A 21,313-nucleotide genomic window follows, 5' to 3' on the forward strand; every position below is an offset into this window, starting at 1 on the left:
ACTCACAAATGCTGAGATCATGACCTGAGCAACAATCAAGAGTCAGACACTTAACCCACCGAGTGACCCAGGCGCCCCTGTTCCCTCTATTTTGTCTCTATTTGTAAAATAGGTAATAGTGTAACCTCATAGGCTGGCATGACGGTAAAGTGAGGTAGTTCATTTAAGGTGTCTAGAACAGTGCCCAGCTCATTAAGTGTTAGGTGGTAGTATTATTAAAAGGAGAGGGCCACACCATCTCCTCCCATTGCTTAGTATGCTCAGAACCCCAGAGCCAGGGGCACCTGGGTGGCTTGGCTGGTTAAGNCCCCAGAGTCAGCGAGACTGGGCGGCAGCGCCCCCTCCTGGCTGCCGAGAGAACGGAGTCCTCCGGTTACAGAAGCGCCTCCCTTTGCGTCCCCGCTGAAGGGGAAGCCTCAAGAATTTCTCCACCAGGCGCCACCCCCGTGGCGGGCTCTGCGCGCTCAATTGGCCGGCCGGTAAATTAAGTCGTCTCATCTAATTCTCAAACAGTACTCGGAGGCAGAAACAGTTACTGTTTCCATCACCTAGGGGGAAACGGAGGCTCGGGAGGTCGAGTCCCTAGCCCCGGTGCCACGAAACGAGGCAGTGGTGGGTCCGCCTGTCCCCAGCCTGCGCCCGGTCGCCAGGCAGCCCGCCCCAATCTCTNGCTGGGGGAGGCCTCCGTTGGGGGTGATGGGACCATCCGCTGCCGACTTGCCTGGGCTAGACCCATGAACCAACCTGGATTTAGAGAATGGAATGGCACATCCCCTTTCCCTTCCATTGCCCCACCAGGTACGATAGGACTGGATCACGTTGTGGNGTGGGGTTGGGTCTGGGACAGAGTATGTGTGAGAGGGACTGTGGCTCCAGGCTCTCCGGGTACAAAAGATCTCTGGCTCAGTGGCTCAGCAAGATCCCCTCTGGAAGGTCTTGCTACCCCATTGCACACCTCTTATGATGGGGATCTCACTAGCTGTAAACAGCAGGAAGCTTCTGGTCCTGCTCTGGGCGTACAGACCACATCTTACTCCTCTTCCTCCACCCTGGGGCTATCATCTGGTCCCTTAAATGCGCTTACTTCCAGGCTGATCACCCCCAGGCCCAGCACTCTTTCTGTTGCCAGAGCCAGAGGGCAGGAAGGTAGGAGGCAGGAGCTGAGGTGTCTGCCCCAGAGCAAGTAGTAGTCAGCCTGGGGCTTGCTCAGAAGCCCCCTGCATCAGGACTGGAATGTGTCCCTTGCATTTCCTGCACTTCTAGAGCACCTTTGGGTTAGCGGCTGCTTAGAGGTCTGGAGTTGAGAGGAGGGGCCAGAGGGGCCCCACTCCAGGCCCCTCCTGCCCACACTACCTCTTTGCCATCGCCTGTTGCCTACTCCGATTGAAGGAGTAGTTTCTGAGAACCAAGTCTGGGCCTTCTGGTCTCTCTTGTCCACTTGGTGACCTGCCCCCACCCAAGAGCTTTCTTACTGCCAAAAGTAGGGAGGGGCTGCCGGGCAGGTGGTGAGCTCTGTGTCATCAGAGGTATGTGAGTGGGGGCTAGATCAGCATTTGCTGGGGCTGAGCTACCTTTGACTGCACGTCTGGGATTCTCAGGCCGACTGAGAGTGACCGTGACTGTGCCTTCTGGTCATGGTGGAGCCTCACACAACCCAGACCTAGACCACAAATGAGTATTATTACCCCCTCGTAAAAACAGACTAAGTATACGTGCGGTCACTCGAACGTAGCTCCAACGCACATACTTAAGTGCTACCTAAGTGTGCTGTCGTCTCTAGGTATGTATGATCTGGGCTCTGTTTTCCTGCTCAGCTAGTGCAAACAGGCACCCACCTTGGCCTGATTTAGGGGCATGGCAGATTCTGGCTGTTAAAAAATCATCCTATGCTAATAATTGAAAATGTACTATGGGATTGTGGAATATCCAAGCTGAAAGGGATCTTAAGAAATCATCTCTCCAAACCCCTCATTGTCTAGATAGGCATCCCCTAGCCCCAGAGGGGATGTGACTTGTCCAAGTTCACACAGCAAACCAGCAGCCAAGCCCAGGGATTCCGCCTCTAAGCCCAGAGTATTTGTTTATTTGTTAGGAAACACATACCATGCATATAGTAAGTGAAAGCAGTCTGTATTTATTCCTACATTAGCAAAAATAAATGCAGAAGGTTAAACCTCTCTGTAGGGATCGTCAGCAGCATTTAATTTTGCAGGGCAATCTGACAGCCTGTTAAGAAAGTCTGTGAAAATAATCCTAACTGCCCTTTGTCCCTAGACTTCTACTTTGAGGACTTTACCCCCAAGGAAATAACTATATAGAGAGATAAATGTAGTGCTGATATTTATAACAAGTTTTCCCATAGTGGAGCTCTTGGTGTTTTAGCTGAGATTTAATAAACATTTTATTTGAAAAGTACAGCTTAAAAAATAGTAGCACTAAAGCTTATGTTGCCAGAGTCTGGCCAACATGAAAGCAGTGTGGTCCAGAGGAAAGACCACAAGACTAATGTCAGCAGGAGTGGACACCAAGATGAACTCTTCATGTACCCCTCTGTGTGACCTTGGGTCAATCCCTTTCCCTTTCTGGACCTCACTTTCCCCATCTGTGAAATGGGGTAGATTCAGTGATTGCTGAATCTCTTTCGGCTCTGACAATCTGCCTCTGGACCTAACAGATCTCTGTATCTGAATCCTGTATTGGAACAGTGAACATGATGACAACCAAAGAATGTTCTAGCCTTCCTTCCCCATCATTCAATGAATCCCCTTAGAGACAAGCAGGTAGCCTTTTCCCCCTGGGACGGGGCTTCAGCCAGCCTTAGACTTTTGTTAGTTCTGAATGGCCAGAACCTGGATTGTTTTAGAACATAGTATAGCTTTGTTTTTATTTTCTTTGCCAGATATCAGGGGACAGAGATTTTTCAGGGGGACCAGGAAATAATGCAGCAAGATCCTCTGTTTGCTATTTTAAGTCTGTGGGCTGTGCCTGCTCTCCTTCAGACTGGATTGGTGTTTGCAGTCCCACCTAGTATGAAGGGCCAGAAACAGGTGACTTCACTTTTGTGAACAAACATTTATTGGGCACCTACTGAGTCCTGGGCCTTGAGGTGCCCCCCAGAGTCCTGCAGGCTGCCATGAGAAATATCAGGTTGAACTATGTGAAATGGCCAATATATGAGTGTTTTTGATTTATAAGAAATGGCAATTTCATTCACTTCAGCCTAAATGGAAAAAGGTATAATTAAAGAGCACTGTGCTCCCTACCATAATTGAGAGATTGGCAGGGTGCAGTGGAGACTAGGAAAGTGTGATTATGAACTTGAAGAAGTCCAGGAGGAAGGGCATGGGAACCTGGCCTTGAAGAATCAATAATGAGAATAAGAATAATAACAGCTAGTATTTATTAACTACTTACCACTGGCCTGATTCTCTTCTAAGTGGTTTACATTCATTCATTTAGTTATTCAACTGTTCTTTGATTAAGCATCTACATTGTGCTAAGTATTTTCTGGGGTGGGGGCAGGAGTCTTGATAGTAAATAAAATAGACCCAAAAAAATCTTTCCTAAAGAAACTCACAATCTAAGACAGAAGAAAAGACACAATGAGCGATAAGTGAAGCAGAAGGTGATAAGTGGGTCGGAATAAGTAAAACACAGGAGTATGTTTCGGGTGTGTGACAGGGAACGGAAGGAGGGGGCTGCAATTTTAAGTAGGGTGGTCAGGGGGATCATTGAGAAGGTAGCTTTTGGGCAAAGCCTAGAGGGAGGTGAGGAAGTGAGCTGGCCTGGTTTCTGGAGGAGGAGCCATCCAGGTGGAGGGAACAGCCAGTGCAAAAGCCCTGAGGCAGGACCACGCCTGGCATGTTCATGCAAGAGCACAGCTAGGACAGAATGACAGAAAAGACAGAGGAGACTGGTAAGAGGCGCCACTGGTGGTCAGGTTGTGGACCCTGCCCTGTACATCATGGAATCGTCTAAGTGTGTGAGGAGGGATTGATAAATAAGCCTAAGTAAACCCTAGGTAGGCCACAAGTGGGGCTCAAAATCACAGCCCTGAAATCAAGAGTCACATGCTCTCCTGACTGAGCCAGCTAGGTGCCACGGGGGCAGGGGGGTACTCTTTTATTCCTTTTCTTCGGCTGAGAGTACACAGATACAGAGACAGTAAGTGGCTTGCTAAGACAGTGTCCCATGGAGGAGCTAAGTGTTTTAGTAGAGGGCCATGAGGAGCCAGGGGAGGCTAAGGCAAGGGCATGGCCAAATTTGAGTGTCAGTGCGATTCCTCTGGGGTGCAGAGAGAAGGCTGTGGAAATAATCCAGACCTGGGGTGATGAGTTGGGCCCAGGCAGTGAACCAGTGAATGGAGGGGCAGAGGATCTGCCGAGCTCAGTGCTGGGAGTGAGAAGGGGGTCCAGCCCAAGCGAGCAGGAAGAGGAGGAGGCCAGGCTGGTCTCAGGCTTATTTATGTAATAAACATTTAATAGCACTTCTCATGCTCTAGGCACCATCTAAAATTTGACTACATAAACTCATTCAATTCTCAAAGCACTGTGGAGGATAGATACTCTCATTATTATTACCACTTTTTAAAATGGGCATAATAAAGTTAATTTACAAAGAAAGTATATTTGGTTTTTTCTATTATACCAAATATTATAAATATTTGGTAGTGGAGAATTTAGGGGAAAAAAAGAAAACAGAAAATAAATTACCTGTATCTTCTCTTTTCATCTCAGATAATCAATATAAATATTTTGGTGTGTTTGCTTTGTCTTTTTTCTACTACTATCCCCATTTTACAGATGAGGACACTGGGCCCAGAGAGGGTGGGCAAATTGCACAGTCTGACATTTGAACCCATGTCATCTGGCTCCAGTGTCCTTGTGCTACCTGGAATGTCAGTCAGTGGGTTCCATTGAGACACACACACATACATACACACTCACCCCACCCAGGCATTGTTTCACAGATAGGGAAAGTGAGGCCCAGTGAAAGGCAGGGCCCTACTCAGCATCTCTCACCCAGGTGGGAGCAGATATGTGAGGTCCCATTCTAATAAGAAATAGGATGCTGAGAACTTGTGCAGAGTTGATGTGACAGCTGCTTTCAGCCTGGCCTTGAGCCCAGAGCTTGCAGGGGGCTGGCAAGGGGCGTGACCTGCCCAGAGGGAGTGCCGAAGACAACTGCCAGGGCGGCCCTCGCTCCCTGAGCTCCAGAGTCTAGTCCCTCCAGCCAGCCCTGGGCGGGGATGGGGAGGGAGAGGCTGGGGCCAGGCCAGGCCTGCAGGCCCCCTGGGAGTTGTCTCGTGTACTCTGACTGTGCATTTCTTTCTGGCCCTGGTGCCAGCACACTCCCGGGGCTGCCTGCTGCTAGGGGTGCGCTCCTGGCATCCAGCTCCAGCACAGCTACCGAGTGAGTCTTGGGCCAGGGGCTTCCCCCTCCCTCCCCCCNACAGCATCATAATGGTGCTGGCTGCAGGATGAAGTGAGGTGCAGGTGGAAAGTGCTGGCACACGGAGGTGCTCAATAGATGGCCAACTACTATTGCTGTTCCTAAGGGTACACCAGGGTGTTGGTTCGGGCTGGGGGATCGAGCCTGCCCCAGCCACAGCCCCCTCCATGACACCCCCCTTCACACCTGGCTGAACCAGGTAAGGCCCAGCCAGCACACGAGGAGACGGAAATGAACCTTGGGCAGTGGCTTGGAGTCCAAGATTGCAGACAACAAAAGACGCAGTGGAACGAAAGAAGCCACGCCTCTGAGGAGGGACACCTGACCTGGCCAGTACCGTGCTCTGTAGGCAAGTCCTGTCCCTTCTTTATGCCCTTTGAACTCACCCATAAAGTGAGGGGAGTATTTCCCCCCTCCTGGAAACCAGGAGCTGTGGGGGGCATCTGACCTAGCCTGGGGTGGGGCTGGAGGTGGGGAAGGAACCTGGAGGAGGTGATGTCTGAGCTGAGTCATTAGTGGGATTAGAGTCAGCCAGACTCTGGAGGGGAGGAAAGCAAAGAAGGTCATTGGTAAATGGCCCACCTCTCTGAGCCTCAACCTCTTCATCTGTAAAATGGCTCAAATGTATAAATACCTGCTTTGCCTAATTTTTAGGGTGGTTGTGAGGTCAAAATTGGATGAAGAGCATAGAAGTGCTTTTGAACTATAAAATGCCTGGCACCTGTTCATTGTTGTTTATTGTGATGTCTGGAGCCCATTGGGGTTAGGGAAGTACAGGGCCAGCATCCGGTCTTAGAGGGTGTCTGGTCTGTTTTAACAGGCCTGAGTTCAGCAGGGGTTGGTTTAAGAGCTCAAGAGTATTTCTGTGCTGGGGCATGGCCTTGCTTCCATGAGGCCCTGAGGGCAGCTGTCACCCAATCACAGCCCTTTTCCATCCAAGGGGGCCAGCCAGGAGCCTCTGCGATCTGGCTGAGGTGGGCTGAGGCGCCTGCCAAGGGAAGGGGTGGAGGGCAGGGGAGTGCGTGAGATCACTGAGGAGAAACCCATCCGTGTGGAGGGAGGTCTGCAAGGTCACATTAGCTGGAGAAGCAAGGAAGAGAACTGCGTGTGGGACTGGGCCTGTTAGGGTGTGAATATGGGAGAGGAATATATCTGTGACTGTGACTATGGAAACATATGCAGATAGACACGCATCCAGCCGTTCGATGATCACTCTCGCTTTTGTCTTTTCTATATTTTGACACTTTTATATGCTATTTGATGTTTATTTCTAGAACAATTTGTCTGTGTGGAATATACGGTGCGATATAACGTAGATAGTATAACAATCTGCCCTCACCAGGCTGGAGGGTTTACCGAGGCACCCAAGGACTTGGATGAGGCCTGGATGACACCCCACCCCCACCCGCCGCTGGCCTTCCAGGACAGTTGAGAGTGGAGTGCAGGGGGGGCTTGATGAAGGAGTCACAGAAGGAGAAGTCTCTGGGGTAGGTGCCAGGACCCTTTGGGACAAAGCCTGGGGGTTCGGACGGCATCAGGCTCTGTTAGGACTGTGACCAGCCTGCCCACGCCAGGGACCATGGGCACAGGGTCAGATCCAGAAAGATAAGGGTTCTTCTGGTGTCTGGGCCACACCCTGGAGGGCCTGTCTTCAGATTCTGTGATGCCTCAGGCTCCTGCCTCAGGATGCCGGACCCCAGCAAACCCTTTCCCTCGACCATGCACTTGGTCTTTGGTCCATGGAGTGCTTGCACACCTTCCCACCTCTTTGCCAAGGAAATAAAGAAACTAAGCTATTGTCATGTTTTACTGAATGCGGGGTACCTTCTATTATGAGATATACCATTATTTTTTAAATCTATTAAGAAAGAAAAAATGTCAGACAAACTATAAGTTGTATCTCAGTTTCAGAGATGTTACATGTTAAAAAACTCTGTGTCTTTTTTTAAAAATGTTCATTTATTTTTGAGAGAGAGAGACAGAATGTGAGCAGAGAAGGGGCAGACACACACACACACACACACACACACACACACACACAATCTAAAGCAGGCTTCAGGCTCTGAGCTGTCAGAACAGAGCCCAATGTGGGGCTCAAACTCACGAACTGTGAGATCATGACCTGAGCCGACATCGGACACTCAACCAACTGAGCCACCCAGGTGCCCCAAAAACCTGCGTGTCATAGAATCAATTAGATATGACATGCAATAGGCCGCACACTAGGCCCTTAATGCACATATACCCATTTAATCCTATATCAACCCCCTGGATAGATATTTTTGTCCTCTTTTTACAGATAGGAAACAGGGGTCCCAGCGAGTAAGATCACACAGCCAGCAAAAGACAAAGCTGGGATCTGAACACTGCTCTAACTAGACTCCATCACTTTTTCTTCATCCAGCCCCACAAAGAAAAGGCTCCTGAGTCCTGGGCCTTGGGAAAAAGAAAGTGTTCACACTGCAGAGTAAACATGTTCCGGTTCAGAAATGCCCCAGTGGACTGGTCATTAAATGCCTGGGGCTATGACTGATAGGGGAGTCCTGGGGGGGAACAGGGCAGATAATGGACAGGAAAGAGCCCTGAGAGCTTTTTGCTGGTTCATGAGCCCCATCCTCGTTACAGCCATTACCAGGAGTAGGTTGACCTATGGCCCACCCTGGAGAGAGGCCACAGAGACCATCCCCACACAGATTATCCTAGAGCCTCACCCAGAAAGGCCCATTCATTCATTTCCTACAAAGTTATTTTTTAGTTAACTTTTTCGAATGAGATCTTTATTCATGTATTGGTTACTGAGTGCTAGGGGTACAGAGCAGAGCAAAACAGACATAGGTAATGCCCAGGTAGGCTCACAGACCAGAGGAGAAGGGCAGTCGCCGTGAAGTCCCACAAAACCTGGAATAGGTGCGTGAGGGAGAAGAGAGAGCATCAAAGCTTGCGAGGCAGAGAATGTGCATAACTCAGCGTCACCGCAGAAGGCGATTCTAAGGGAAGGATGACTAGAGAGTAGTCAGGTGGAGGCGGCAAAGGGAGCGTGCTGGACAGGAGAGACAGCCCCAGGGCTGAACGGAACGGACCTTTGAGGAATTAAAAGCACAGAGCATCTCCAGTTCTGTTTCCTGGGCAGAGGAGGCTGAAGAGGTGGGGTGGGCCAGACCCTGTGGGTCCCAGAGTGATGGGCATGGAGTGGCATGCTCAGATCGACATCTTTTGAAAAGACTGGGGGCAAATTGTTGGTCGGTAAGACTAAGTGTGCAGGTGAGAGCCGCTGGTAGCAGTGGGAGTGGAAGTAAGTGGATGTTGTAAAAGGTGTTCAGAGAGCGGGGGGAGGCGTTCGTGATGAATTGGCTGTGAGTACAAGGAGGAGGAGGCCGCACAGGCGACCCCCGGGATCTGGCCTGCCTGGCCGCACCCTCGCCCTCACAACGCCTGACTTGCAGAAGGAAGGACCTGGAGAGAGAACTGTGCCGGGAAAGCCGTCACCCCATTTGGCACTTCCTGTCCCGGTTTGCATTTTGTCCGTTTTTTCTCCCAGCCCTAGGTAGGAATCCTGGTTTGTCCAGCATCGGAGTTGTGCCAGATAATGGAGGAAGAAGCCAGTGGGTGAAGGTTTCAGGGTGGGGGCGAGGTGATGGGCCGTGGTGCTTGCAGGAGGAGAGAGAAGCAGATGGGTGAGGAGGAGGTGGCAGTGGGGGGAGTGATGGGCTGTCTCTCAGGTGCAGGCTGTGGGACCGTGTCACAGGTTACTGGGGCACAGGAAGCAGGCATCGTGACAGGTGGATGTCCCATGGCCCAGACGCCATCCATAGGGCTGGCCTTTCAGAAACGCTGGATCCAAGCTTGGCGGCAGAGTCGAGGCAGCGCCGAATGGGTTAAGTCCTCCTGGAGAGCGGTGTGTGGTCCGGGGCTCTCTCCTTGGCCTGAACCTGTTTTATAGATCTAACAGGGGTGCTGACAAAGGCCTGCTCACATCTGGCAGGTGACAGGAGGCTGAAGGTGGGGAGGTTGTGGTCAGTAAGGGGGCACTTGAATTAGTGACTGTGGAAGCAGGTGGAACATTTTCACATGTGACAAAGTGCAGGGTGTGGCCAAGGGAAGGCGTGGCTGAGGACAGGGAAAGAAGGTCATTTGGAGAATGATGTGGTCCTTGAATGGGAGGAAACTGAGGCCACAGAGGATCTAGAGACTTGTCCGAGGTCACACAGCGAGGAAGTGGCTCTCCGGGTGTGGCTTGCTGTGCTGTGGGTTCCAGATTTCAGAGGGTGGTTCCTTTCCTCAGTCTTCCATGGGGAGACTGCTGCTGTCTACAGCCTGCGCTGGGTGTCAGGAGGGCTTGGGGGGTGGGTCGTGGCCAGGCAGGGGGAAGGCGTGCCAGGAGACTCTGCAAGAGGGAGCGGCTAAGCTGAGCCTTGCGGCCGCTGAACGTGCAGGGAGGAGGGTGGGCCTTGTTGGCAAAGCAGCAGCGCGGGCTGAGGGCTGGCGAAGGGACGGACACTGAGCCTGCTGGGGATGTAGCGAACATACGGTCCAGTTTGGCTCCGTCTAGGGAATAGTACCAGGTACTGGCCGGTTGCCAAGGGCAGGGAGGTGGGAGCAGCCTGCCCTGACAGCGAAGAGTGTTTTTTCATTGACACTGTTTAGAGTTGCAGGCATCTCATGATAATAAAAAGTCAGACTTTTAGTCAGTCTTATTACTGTTTTTCAGTTCTCTCTAGAAGAAGCACCCCTTTTTGTCTGCACCCAGGCCTACTGTCCTTGTCCCCCCATTTTCTCTCCCTCGCCTTGCCCCAACTCTCTTCTTGGTTTATCCCTGGGCCAGATCTCGGCTTTGAATGCCCCGCTGAGAAGCCTTTGAAGGTTTTGGAATAGGGGAATGCTTCCATCTCATGGTAGCCCAAGGCGGCCTCAGCTTAGGGGAAGTCAGGTGGGGGGGTTAGAAGGATAGCATGGAGGCGGCAAGAAGGAGAGGGGAGTCAGAGGATGGGAGCAGGGGGCAATAGAGCCGTGGAGACAGGGGCAGGATTTCTGGCACGCTCCAGAAGGGCCAGGACCCATATCCGCAGCTGCTCGCCACCACACCAGGCCCGGGGGGGCCCATGGTGGGGGGGGCCACTGGGCTGCAGAGGCCCCAAGTCCTACAGTGCCCGGGGCCGTGGCTAGCAGTCACAGGCAGAATTCTCAGGCTATAGGAGCACCAGATGTCACGCCCCTTCACGAGACCTTCCCGGTGTCAGGACGGCAGTAATGCCCTCAGGAGCTGCCTCCCGGCCTGCAGGTGTAAGCAGGCCCTCATGGGTACCCAGACAGCAGGCCGTGAGCTAGGTTTGACTGGTCCCGTTTTACAGATGAGGATCCAAGGCTTCAGAGTGAGGCAGAGTAACTCCTGGACCCGTGGCCTGCCGACCGCTCTGTGTCCCTCCGTGCTGCTAGCTGGGGGGACTGTGTAACTTCGCTGGGACACACACCTCCATGCCACCCACAGCCACCCTCAGAGCCAGCAGGTGATCTGTGGCGCAAGGGATAGAGCCGCAGAGGGCTGAGAGGTGCAGGGACCTGCGGATGGCCCAGTAAGAGGCAGGACTGCAGCCAGGACAGGCAAGCAGCCGGTTTTAGCATCAAGATCTAGAGGTTTGCTTCCTCTCTGGGATCTGCTGTGACTAACCAGGTGACCTTGGACAAGTTACATCCCTTCTTGAATCCTTGTATCCTCATCTGAAAAGTGAGGAGCTTAGACTAGATGATCTCTACCGTTTTATGCAGCCTGAAAATCTTCTGATAGTTTCCCCAGCTTCTGTCCTGGTGGCCTCCAAAGTGAGGTATACATGCTCATTGTGGTGCAGGAAAAAAATAATGTGTAACGAGAAAATCATTCAGCTTTGCTCATATTTGCCAGGTACAGACCTGCTGACACCACACAGGGTGTCACAGAGCCTTATGCCTCATGTCTCCAGAAGTCTCTGGAGGGAGAGGAAAGCCCTCTGAGAAAGGATGGCAAAGACACCCCTACTTTTTGATTTGTTTTCAGCAGTTTATTACAATTGATTTAACCTGGTTAATTAATTCAGGTTAATCCAGACTAATTAATCCAGATTGGATTTATGGATTATACTAACCGGTTTTAACTAAACAAATCCTCACAAAATAGACAAGTGGTTTTAGAAGATTCCTATCTGAACGGTGGGTTGGTTGTTAGTGATTCTAATAATACCATAAGAGTAGACAAGATGTTAATTAACCCTTGGGTTTCCAGCAAGATCGCATTGCCAGCCACAAGAGAAAAAAATAAGGATAAGCTAATCAAGTCTGATAAGAAGTCAGCCCAAGATGTTTTTAAATTTGAGGGACTTTATTTGAAATTTACAGTCACTCTGGTTAATGATGAATCTCGCTTCATGGACATGTTGTGCCTCGCAGCTCCCAATGAAGTTACTCGTACATAACATAAAATATTGGCGGGAGTGGGCGGACTCATTTTTTTTTTTCTCTTTGAAAGGAGGATATGATTTTTTTTTGTAAAGTCCCCCCTGCTGTAACCTCCTGGTCCTTTTCTATGCAGCTGTGACCGAATGGCTACCTTTGAGCCCACAGAGGCCAGCACAGGGTCTGTCTCCAGCTGGAGACATGGAAAATTGTAGGGTAGGTCGATGTGCCCTGATTTACCTTTCCCACTGTGGGGGCTGCTACCGTGTTGACCTTTCTGGCAGCAAAGATTTGGGGGTCTGTCTTCTCTCCTGAACCTAAGGCGCCCCATCTTTCTTAGCCTAAACCACACTCTGGAGGAATACAGCCCACCTTCCAAAGGTCTGGCCTCCAGGAGGGTCCAGCTAGGGGGAATGACCACCCCCCCAGCCTCACAATTAGATTTTTCTTCCCCAACCATCCTTGGAATTTGTCCCTGTGAGGACAGCAACACAGATAAGAAACAAAATATTTGGTGCAGTATCCAGACACAGGATCAAAGGAAACTTTGTTTCATGTCTTAGAGGGCTCTCCTGGGCAAGGGGGCCAGAAATCTGAATCCCATTCCTGGTTCTTTCCTGTATGGATGGCCCAGGCAAGCTGACTCAGTTTCTCTTTCTGCACCCCATGAGCTCTTGGGGTCTGGCCAATTCTATTCTAAGAAGCGAATCTGGGATCTCTGGGGGGACCTGCTCTGCTGAGGGGTTCTCAGCCCCCATCTGGAAGGTTTGAGTACACTCTGGGCTCCAGCCTGGATGAGAGATGGGGAGCTCCCCATTGGAGCATAATGGGGAGGTGACCAAAATGGGGAAAAGTTAGGAAACTTAGTCACACAAATACTCCCCAACCTGAGTGGAACCATCCCAAAGGCACGTGGTCAGGAGCCTCAGATCTCTGAAGGGTTGTCATGGGGCAAAGGCAAAGGATGTGGTCGATGGGGCTCAAGGGATGGACGCAGGGCCATAGGGGAAGTTGTGGATTTCCTCTCTGTAGAAGGAGGAAGTCTCGCACTTGAGTTGCTCTGTCCCCGGAAGGAGTGAGCTTTCCATCACTAGAATGGCACAAACCCAGACTCTCGGACTTTTCAGAGAGAGTGGTGTGGAAAGGGGGACAGAGCTGGACTGGAGGCCACCTGGGTCCCTGACACTGGGCAGTCTTAAAATATTTTATCTGTTTGTTGTTTTTTTTTTTTTTTTACCCCAAATATAATAAGATCATTTGAGAGAGGGAGTTAGTGTGCCTGGCTAAGAATTAGATTAGATAAGAATTAGAGCTTTAGGCTCTAAATCGGCACAAAGCGGCTGGGGGAGGGACACAAGGCTTTCTCTGTTTCCAGCTCGTTAAGGGGTTTGGTTGTCTCCCAGCACAGATGATCCCCTCCACCCCCAAATCTTTAGATCTTTAAGTATTGCCACTTAGAGGAGAAAGAGAGGACACGGACACTTTGTGCCTCTGGTTTAGTCTGTAAGCCCTGTTCACCTTATTCAGTTTTGCTAAATGTTCATTTCGATCCCTTAATACAGTTAAATACCTTAGAACAGTGCCCAGCTCACAGTGACTACTCAGTAGAAGTTACTATTATTGCTTATTTTGAATCTATCTTGAATTTGCCATGTGCCAGGCAGTGTTCTGAGTGCTTGTTAGATACGAACTCATTTCCTATTACCCTCCCACTTTGCGATGGCCAAACCTGAGGCCTGGAGAGGTTGACTGGCCTGCCCAAGGGATCCCAGCCGGGTGTGTGGCAAGACCGGTGTTCGAGCCGGTGAGTGGGCCTTGACCATGTCTGTCACCATCTCTGCTGCCTCTCCATGTGGTCCCATCGTGCAATAAAGAAACAAAACTCCTTTGCCTCTTTTCCCCCTGCAGAGCCTCCCTAAAGCCTCGGGAGGGTGGCAGGCAGGGGTGCACATTCCCATCGTACAGACGGAGCACCTGGGCCCAGAGAGGGCCTTGAGTAGGGTCACACAGCAAGTGGGGGCAGAGCAGACTGGAGCAGGGCCCCCGGTCTCAGAAGGTCTGTGTACCTCCCCTGCACAGAGCGGGACTCCCAGCCAAAGCCGGTGGGAGCCCCGGTCAGCAGGCACTGCTCCCTCAAAGGCTTTTCCTTCACCAGGAGCAGCTGGAGCTGAGTCCGCAGAGGGACAGGGAGCAGGGGGAAAGGAGATGGGAAGGGCCACCCCTCTGCCCGGGGAATGGTCCTCCAGGCCCTTCCTGAGAGCGCCTGGGAGAGCCAGGAGGCACCCTACAGCACCCCTTCTGCCCTGATGGGCCAGGAGTGAAAGGGTGAGACCTCCGCTGGGGCAGGAGGCCCAGCACCCTCCGCCACCACCACCACCCCCCACCCCCCGCCAGGGAAGGTGTAGGTTTAGCAGAAGCAGAGGTGGAGCTGGCCCAAGGCGCGCCGGGTGAGCCGGGCCGTGATACCTAGGTGCCACTAGCTCTTTTCTTCCTTTTTTTATTGTGGCAGAATATGCACAGCATAAAATTTACCATTGTAACCATTTTCAGTTCTGTGACATGAAGTACGTTCACACTGTTGTACAACCAGCACCACTGTGGTTTTTATTTTTAATTTTTTAAAAATTTTTTAATGTTTATTTATTTTTGAGAGAGAGAGAGACAGAGCACACACAGGGAAAGGGGCAGAGAGAGAGGGAGATGCAGAATCTGAAGCAGGCTCCAGGCTCTGAGCTGTCAGCACAGAGCCCAACGCGGGGCTCAAACTCATGGACCATGAGATCATGACCTGAGCCAAAGTCGGATGCTTAACGAACGGAGCCACCCAGGCGCCCCTGATTTTTAAACTTTAGTGTCACAATAGCCTGCTGTATTCTTTAATGGTTTTGCTGACATGTATTAATGAAAAGTGTGAGTTCGGCACTAAAATTATCATACTCGACAAAAAGGGCCGTGTATAGGAGCTTCTCCATGCCAGGCGTGGCTTTGGGGCATTTTAAATTAATAAGCTCATTGAATCCTTACAATTTCCCTGTAAGTTAGGTTCTGTTATTGACCCCAGTTTACAGATGAGAAGACAGAGGTTTAGTATCTATCCCCAGACCCCTCCCTGGCTCTTGTCTGGGCCTGCCGGTTGCTACGGGTTATTGATGACTCACTGTGTGCAAAGCTAACTGCTCTGGTCGGCCTTGGCCCCATTTCATGGCAATCTGGCGAGGAGGTAGGTGCCCGTGTGGTTCCAAGATGCACAGGTAGCGAGTCTGGGTTTGTATCTGGGTCTCTGACTCTGAAGCCTGTGTCTTGACCACCCGGCCTCGATGCCTGCTGTTCGGACGGCGAGGCTGTCATCAGAATACCCACCTGGCTCCTGAGTGCTGGCCTCAGCCCATGTTTATACAGTGAGAATATGTGAGAGATGGAAAGCCAAGAATCAAGCCCCAAGCGGCCCCGCATTAGGAAGTGGCTGTGTGTTCACAGAATCTTTGGAGGACGGGGTCCTGCTGCCTGCCCGGTATTTGTGTAACCTCAGAAAAGTGACGCCATTGCTCTGAGCTGACCACAGCTTCTTGCCCCCATGAGTGGGGGGTAATTCCCCTGACTCCCAGGCAGATGTACATTCCACCTCCTCCCTCCACCCCCCCAAGATGGAAATGAATTGAGCAGTGAAAGGGAAGGACTGTGCAGACAGCAGAGCAGGGCTGTGGAGCAGTGGCTCTCAGAGTGGTCCCCGGACCAGCTGCACCATTGTCACTTGGGAACTTGTTAGAAATGCAGGTTCTCAGGCTCCACTACTGAACTGCTAAATCAGAAACTCTAGGGTGGGCCCAGCAATCTGGAAGTTACTCAGCCTCACAGATGATTATGATACATTTGCAGGTTGAGACCCACTGCTAGAAATCTTCCTGCAAAATGTGAATTGAGATACTGTCACCGGGCCCAGCAGAGAGTCAGTCTTGGGACAGACGTGCCTCTTCAGCCTGGGATGCTGGCGTCTTCCTGTCCTCTTCGGCCTCACTCCCTCCCTGGCCCACAGGCCCAGTCTAAACAAATGATCTGGGGGGAGCTCAGGGAGGCTGGAAATGAGGAGAGGTGGCCTCAGTGTCCTCTCCACAGTTGCAGCCACCCCCAAGGAATTGATTAAGGCTGAGCATTTATCTCCACGTTAATAAGCAGGGGAGGGAGAACCAGAAAGGAATTGCCCATCCCCCTCCAATGTGTGCAGCTAAGCTAGGAAGCGGAGTACTGGGCTGGTCAGGCGTGTGCAGGAAACAGGCAGCCCCTCAGCCATATCTGAAGACCCTTAGCACAGGGAAATGGTTTGAAGGAAGAAAGGAAACTATCTCCTCATGTAAAACCCCAGCTGCTGAGATGTGTTTCAAATTGCTCAGACCTGTGGAGGCAGAGCTGACTTTAACTCCTGGTCAGCAAATCAGTAGCTCTGCACGCTCCCCTAATCAGGCATGATCTCTTCCCTACCCCCCTTAGGATGAGAGGGAGAGGCAGAGAACACAAGCAGGGTAGAGGCAGAGAGGAAGAGAAAGAATCCCAAGCAGGCTCTCAGCACTGATAGTGCAGGGCTCGAACCCAGGAACCATAAGATCACACCCTGAGCTGAAACCAAGAGGTGATGCTTAACCAACTGAACCACCCAGGTGCCTCCTCCCGAGCCTCAGAATCTTCACCCCCCTCCTCTTCACGTGCTCCACAGCCACCAGCCAACTGGAGCCGGGCAGGAAACAAAACCCACTTTGCCCGCTTATTTCTTCCTTAGACACAAGCCCAAAGTTGAGAAAAGAAAGTGTTTTCTCCAGCCAAACATTCTAACTACCTGATAGCAGGGGCTAAATGCACAGCACCTCTCACCTCGCCGCACCCCTGGTTATAAACTTTGACACCTTTCCGTGGTCTCAAGGGCCAAGTCCTTAGCCAGTATTCAGAGCCCTCGCTGGCACCTTGCGTTTGCCCAGACCCCAGATTCCATCCTTGTGGTTCCCATGCCGCACACCCCGTCCACCTGGAATCCCTCCCTTCACTGTGTGCTCAGCTCGCTCTACTCAGCCTTTAAGGCTGGGCTCAAGCAGACCTGCCCGGAGGCCCTCGCCGACTCCTGAGATTTCTACCTCCCTGCTGCAGCCTGCTCGGTCCCGTTCGCCCTGAGCTGTGCTCGCTGGTTACACGTTGGCCTCGCCCCTCAACCTGAGCCCCTGAGAGGCAGAAAGCCCTGCCAGGGTCACGCTTGCTCTCCCCCACGCAGTGCCCAGCACAGTCAGCCTCCGTGAGGGCCCCAGTAATGCAGGTTGAAGTCACCCTGGGCCCCAGGTCCCTGCCACAGGGCAGGGTGGGAGCTGACTGTGGGCAGAGGTGAGGGCCCACTGACGATAGAATGCAGGCCCCCTGGCAGGTGCCATCCCAGAACTGGGCCTGTAGGGCTGCCGCTCGCTGTGGAACCTGGAGCCAGGCACTCTCCCTATCTGGGCCTCAGTGTCCCTCTCTGTCCAAAGACAAATTCAGAAGCTCCACTGGGGAATGGACAGTGAGGAGGAAGTGGAAACTCCAGAATTTCAACCTCCTGGAGATAGGTTTAGAAAGTCCCCAGTGACCCTTGTCCCTTGAAACTCTCAGATAAGGAGATTGTGGGGCAATAAATCTGCATGGAGTTTTGGTCTGGGCCTGATTTGGGGGAATAAATAGGAAGAAGCTGTGTTCTGTGTCTCCAGAGGAGTCAGGCAGGAAGGGCACCCGCCCTCCCAGGACTGAGACAGCTGGCAGGTGACAGCTCTGTCACCCTCACAGTCCTTGGCTTTGGTGTGTGTGGACTGGAGAGCCCTCAGCGGACCTTCCTCACAGATGGGCAAGGTAGGAAAGTTACCCGCCTGAGAAAACCAAACCTGAGAGGGGCTGAGGTTTGCTCACGGTCATGGAGTAAGTTGGCGTCAGAATCAAGACTCTCCAACCTGACTGGCACGCCTGCTACAAAAGTGACAGGCCCAGTCCCCTGCCCCCAATGNAGTGGCTGGTGGCGTGAGTGGGAGCTAGCCCAGGAGCCAGGTGGGTCTCCCCCTGGGTGTTTGCTGACCTGAGTGTGGGCAAAGCAGAGGGGAAGACCCTGTGGACGTGGCAGCCTGATGGGTGAATGGCTGGATGAATGGATGTAGGAGGAAACACGGGCGCAGGACCAGAGAATGGAAGAGGGGGCAACCATAGCCAAGCTCTTACTTGGTACTAGACGCTTGCAAGATAGTTTGCAGCCATTATCTCATTTAATCCTTGGCAGGACTCTGTGAGGTAGATATCAGGGTACCCTTTTACAGATGGGGATGCTGAGGCCCAGAGACAAGTGGAGGTCCAGGATTTCAACCCAATTCTCCTCTTTCCCTGCCCTGGGCAGCCTCATAGGATACAGAGCACTGCTCCCTGGTGGTGGTGCTGTTTGAACTGGGCCCAGGAAGTGGGGATGAGAGGAAGGGCATCCTAGGAGTCCAGCTAAGCGCCAACCGTGGGCTTACGTTGGATGATGCAGTTCGAGGCAGAGCGAAGGGGCCGTGGGCAACGGTGGCACGTCTGGGAAAACACTGTGCTTTGAGGGGAGAGCAGATAAACCAGTTTGGCTGAAGGGTGAGTCTGTGGAGATGAGGAGAAGCAGTGGAGGCGAAATGCGGGGCCCACAACCCAAGTCCAGCGGGGATCTTTCTCCTAAGGACCTGGGGTGGGTCTTAAGGGAAATGACAGTGTCAGAATGAGGGCAGGAAAGGAGCCCTGGGCTGGGGTGGGGGAAAAATGGAGTCGCCCAGAGAAAAGGCTGTCCAGGTTTTGCAAGGCTTGAGGGAGAGGGAGAACAGCAGGGGGCCGTGAGGCAGGGGCGGTGAGGCCGTCTCTAGAGGTGCCTGACTCCGGTGCCAGGGACCTGGCTCTGGGGAGTGTCAGCTGTCAGAAGGAGGGGCTTCTTGGGGCCTAATCTCATCAGGAGGAGAGAGGCATTTTCTTGGCTCTGTCTCTGGCTCAGTCTATACTTCCTGTGGTCCTGCAGGGAGGCATCCGTGCTGGACCAGAAGGACGGGAGGCCTGCAGGCAGGGAGATAGGGGCGAGGAGGCACGCATGGCAGAGAGGACCTGCAGACAGGACTGTTTTCACTTCTGGCTGCAGGAGCCTCTGCCTCCACTGCTGATAAGCCCCCAGGGTGTTGGAGGTCTGGTGGGGGCGGGGGTGACCTAAGCAGTGTCCCCGCTTTCCTGTGTGGGCTGTGCTGATGGAGAAAACCAAAGGGCCTCCCCTGCCCTCCCCCCCCACCTCTTCCACCCACACCAAGAGCCCTGGGCTCAGCACAGGGCTGAGTTAGGCGGCTGGTTTCCACCCCAGGAGTCCTGGCCACAGAGACCCACACGTACACTCTTCGGGTTCTTCTTAAATAAGAGGGATTATTCAGCATTTCGTGGGGGCTTGTCTGTTCCCTCTGTCAACACAGTGAGTGCCGGGGATCGGGACTCTATGCCTTGTGTCTGTTTTGTGTTTTCTGGTTCAGGATTTTTACTCAGATCCCCAAAATGTTGGGCTTTCAACACATACCTATCACGTACTAAATCAAATCTTAGTGTCCTGTAAACATTGGGATCACAACAGTCTTTTTTTTTTAATGTTTATTTATTTGTTTTTTAGAGAGGTTGGGGGAGGGGCAGAGAGAGAGGGAGACACAATCTGAAGCGAGTTCTAGGCTCTGAGCTGTCAGCACAGAGCCTGATGCAGGGCTCAAACCCACAAGCCACAAGATCATGACCTGAGCCACCCAGATGCCCCAAGGGACCACAACAGTCTTAACAGCAAATGTGTGGAGCGCTAAGTATGCACCCAGCATCACTCCATGTGCTGTGTGGATTTTGTCTTTTAATCGTCTGGACAGCCCTGTGAAAGAGTATGGACCCAGGACTAAACAGCTTGGCTTCAAATTCCTGCTCAGCTGCCTATTAGCTGTGTGATTTTGGACAAGTTGCTTCGCCTCTCTGAGCACCCAGTTGTCTCATCTGTAAACATGGCATGATAATAGCACTTGGGGGATTGCCATGAGGATTAAGTTATTACCTAGAGCATACTTCATACAGAGTAAGCAATGTGTTAGCTATGATCTGTTACTACGCCTGATTTTACTGGTGAGGAAATAGACACATTAAGTTCACCTGCCCAAAGTCACATGCATGTGGTGGATGCTCTCTGTCGATATACTGCTAACTGGGTACCCAGTAACCACAGGTGGCCATTGAACACTTGAAATGTTGCTAATGTGATTGAGGAGGTACATTTTACATTTGATTTCCTTTTAATTCTTTTTAAGAGACAGAGACAGAGCACACGTGGGGGAGGGGCAGAGAGAGAGGGAGACACAAAATCCAAAACAAGCTCCAGTCTCTGAGCTGTCAGCACAGAGCCTGATGCAGGGCTCGAACTCACGAACCGTGAGATCATGACTTCAGCCGAAGTCAGATGCTCAACCAACTGAGCCACCCAGGCACCCACCCTTTTACATTTTGACTTTAATTAATTAATTTATTTTTTAAATTTATTTTTGAGAGAGACAGAGTGTGAGCAGGGGAGGGTCAGAGAGAGAGGAAGACACAGAATCTGAAGCAGGCTCCAGGTTCTGAGCTGTCAGCACAGAGCTCAATGTGGGGCTTGAACCCACGAACTGTGAGATCATGACCTGAGCCGAAGTCAGTCGCTTAACTGACTGAACCACAGGTGCCCCCATTTTGACTTTAAGTTAAAGCCACGAGGTCCCCGTGTTGGACAGCCGGCACCCAGTGATCTGACATAAGTGATTCTCATGTGCATGTGACATCACAATCCGCAGCCCTGTGCTTTATCAGTCTAAGATCATGCCATGTCCTGTCTTCCTGCTCTCAGCCATTTCCACAAGAGGTGTAAACGTGTGGAGAGCAGTGACAGAGCTGCCCAGCCCTCGCTGCCTGCCGCATCCGGTCCCAACAACATGGGGCCTGGCCCAGAATAAGCACTAAGCCAGTAGCAGGTGAAGATTTCTGGTTGAATTAAGCCAGGTTCACCTCCCTTTTCAAACCTTGTATTTTTTCTACTTTGAAATATTCTGTGCTCCGGTTCAGGATGTTGGGCTCTTTGGGAGGTTGGTTCTAGAGCCTTCTCTTTCACAGAGCAGATTAGCAGAGTCAAGGTTATGAGTGACTTAAGGTAGAATCATTGCATATGGGGCAGCTGGGTGGCTCAGTTGGGTAAGCATCGGACTCTTGATCTCAGCTCAGGTCTTGCTCTCAGGGTCATAAGTTCAAGTCCACAAAGTAGGATATCGAGCCTACTTTAAATAAAAAAAAAATCATCGCATATGAATTGGATAATGGCTCTCTGAAGATCTCTGTGGTTGGTGGGGGTGGGGGTGTGACCAGCTTGTCCCCATTTGCCTTGGTTTTTATTTTAACA

At 51.8% G+C, this 21,313-nt stretch overlaps 1 protein-coding gene across 1 annotated transcript in view; it reads left to right on the forward strand.

The window, feature by feature from the left end:
• Positions 1 to 5,503: 5,503 nt before the first annotated feature.
• The window catches only part of CORO2A (coronin 2A), a 47,117-nt gene continuing 31,307 nt past the window's right edge, over positions 5,504 to 21,313 (forward strand). Inside the window, exon 1 of the mRNA XM_077756111.1 lies at positions 5,504 to 5,800. The gene's annotated coding sequence lies outside the window, so the exon portion shown is untranslated. The remainder of the gene's footprint in view (positions 5,801 to 21,313) is intronic.

This window comes from Crocuta crocuta, unplaced genomic scaffold (assembly GCF_008692635.1).
Source record: "Crocuta crocuta isolate KB4526 unplaced genomic scaffold, BGI_CrCroc_1.0 scaffold431, whole genome shotgun sequence".
Classification (NCBI taxonomy): domain Eukaryota; kingdom Metazoa; phylum Chordata; class Mammalia; order Carnivora; family Hyaenidae; genus Crocuta; species Crocuta crocuta.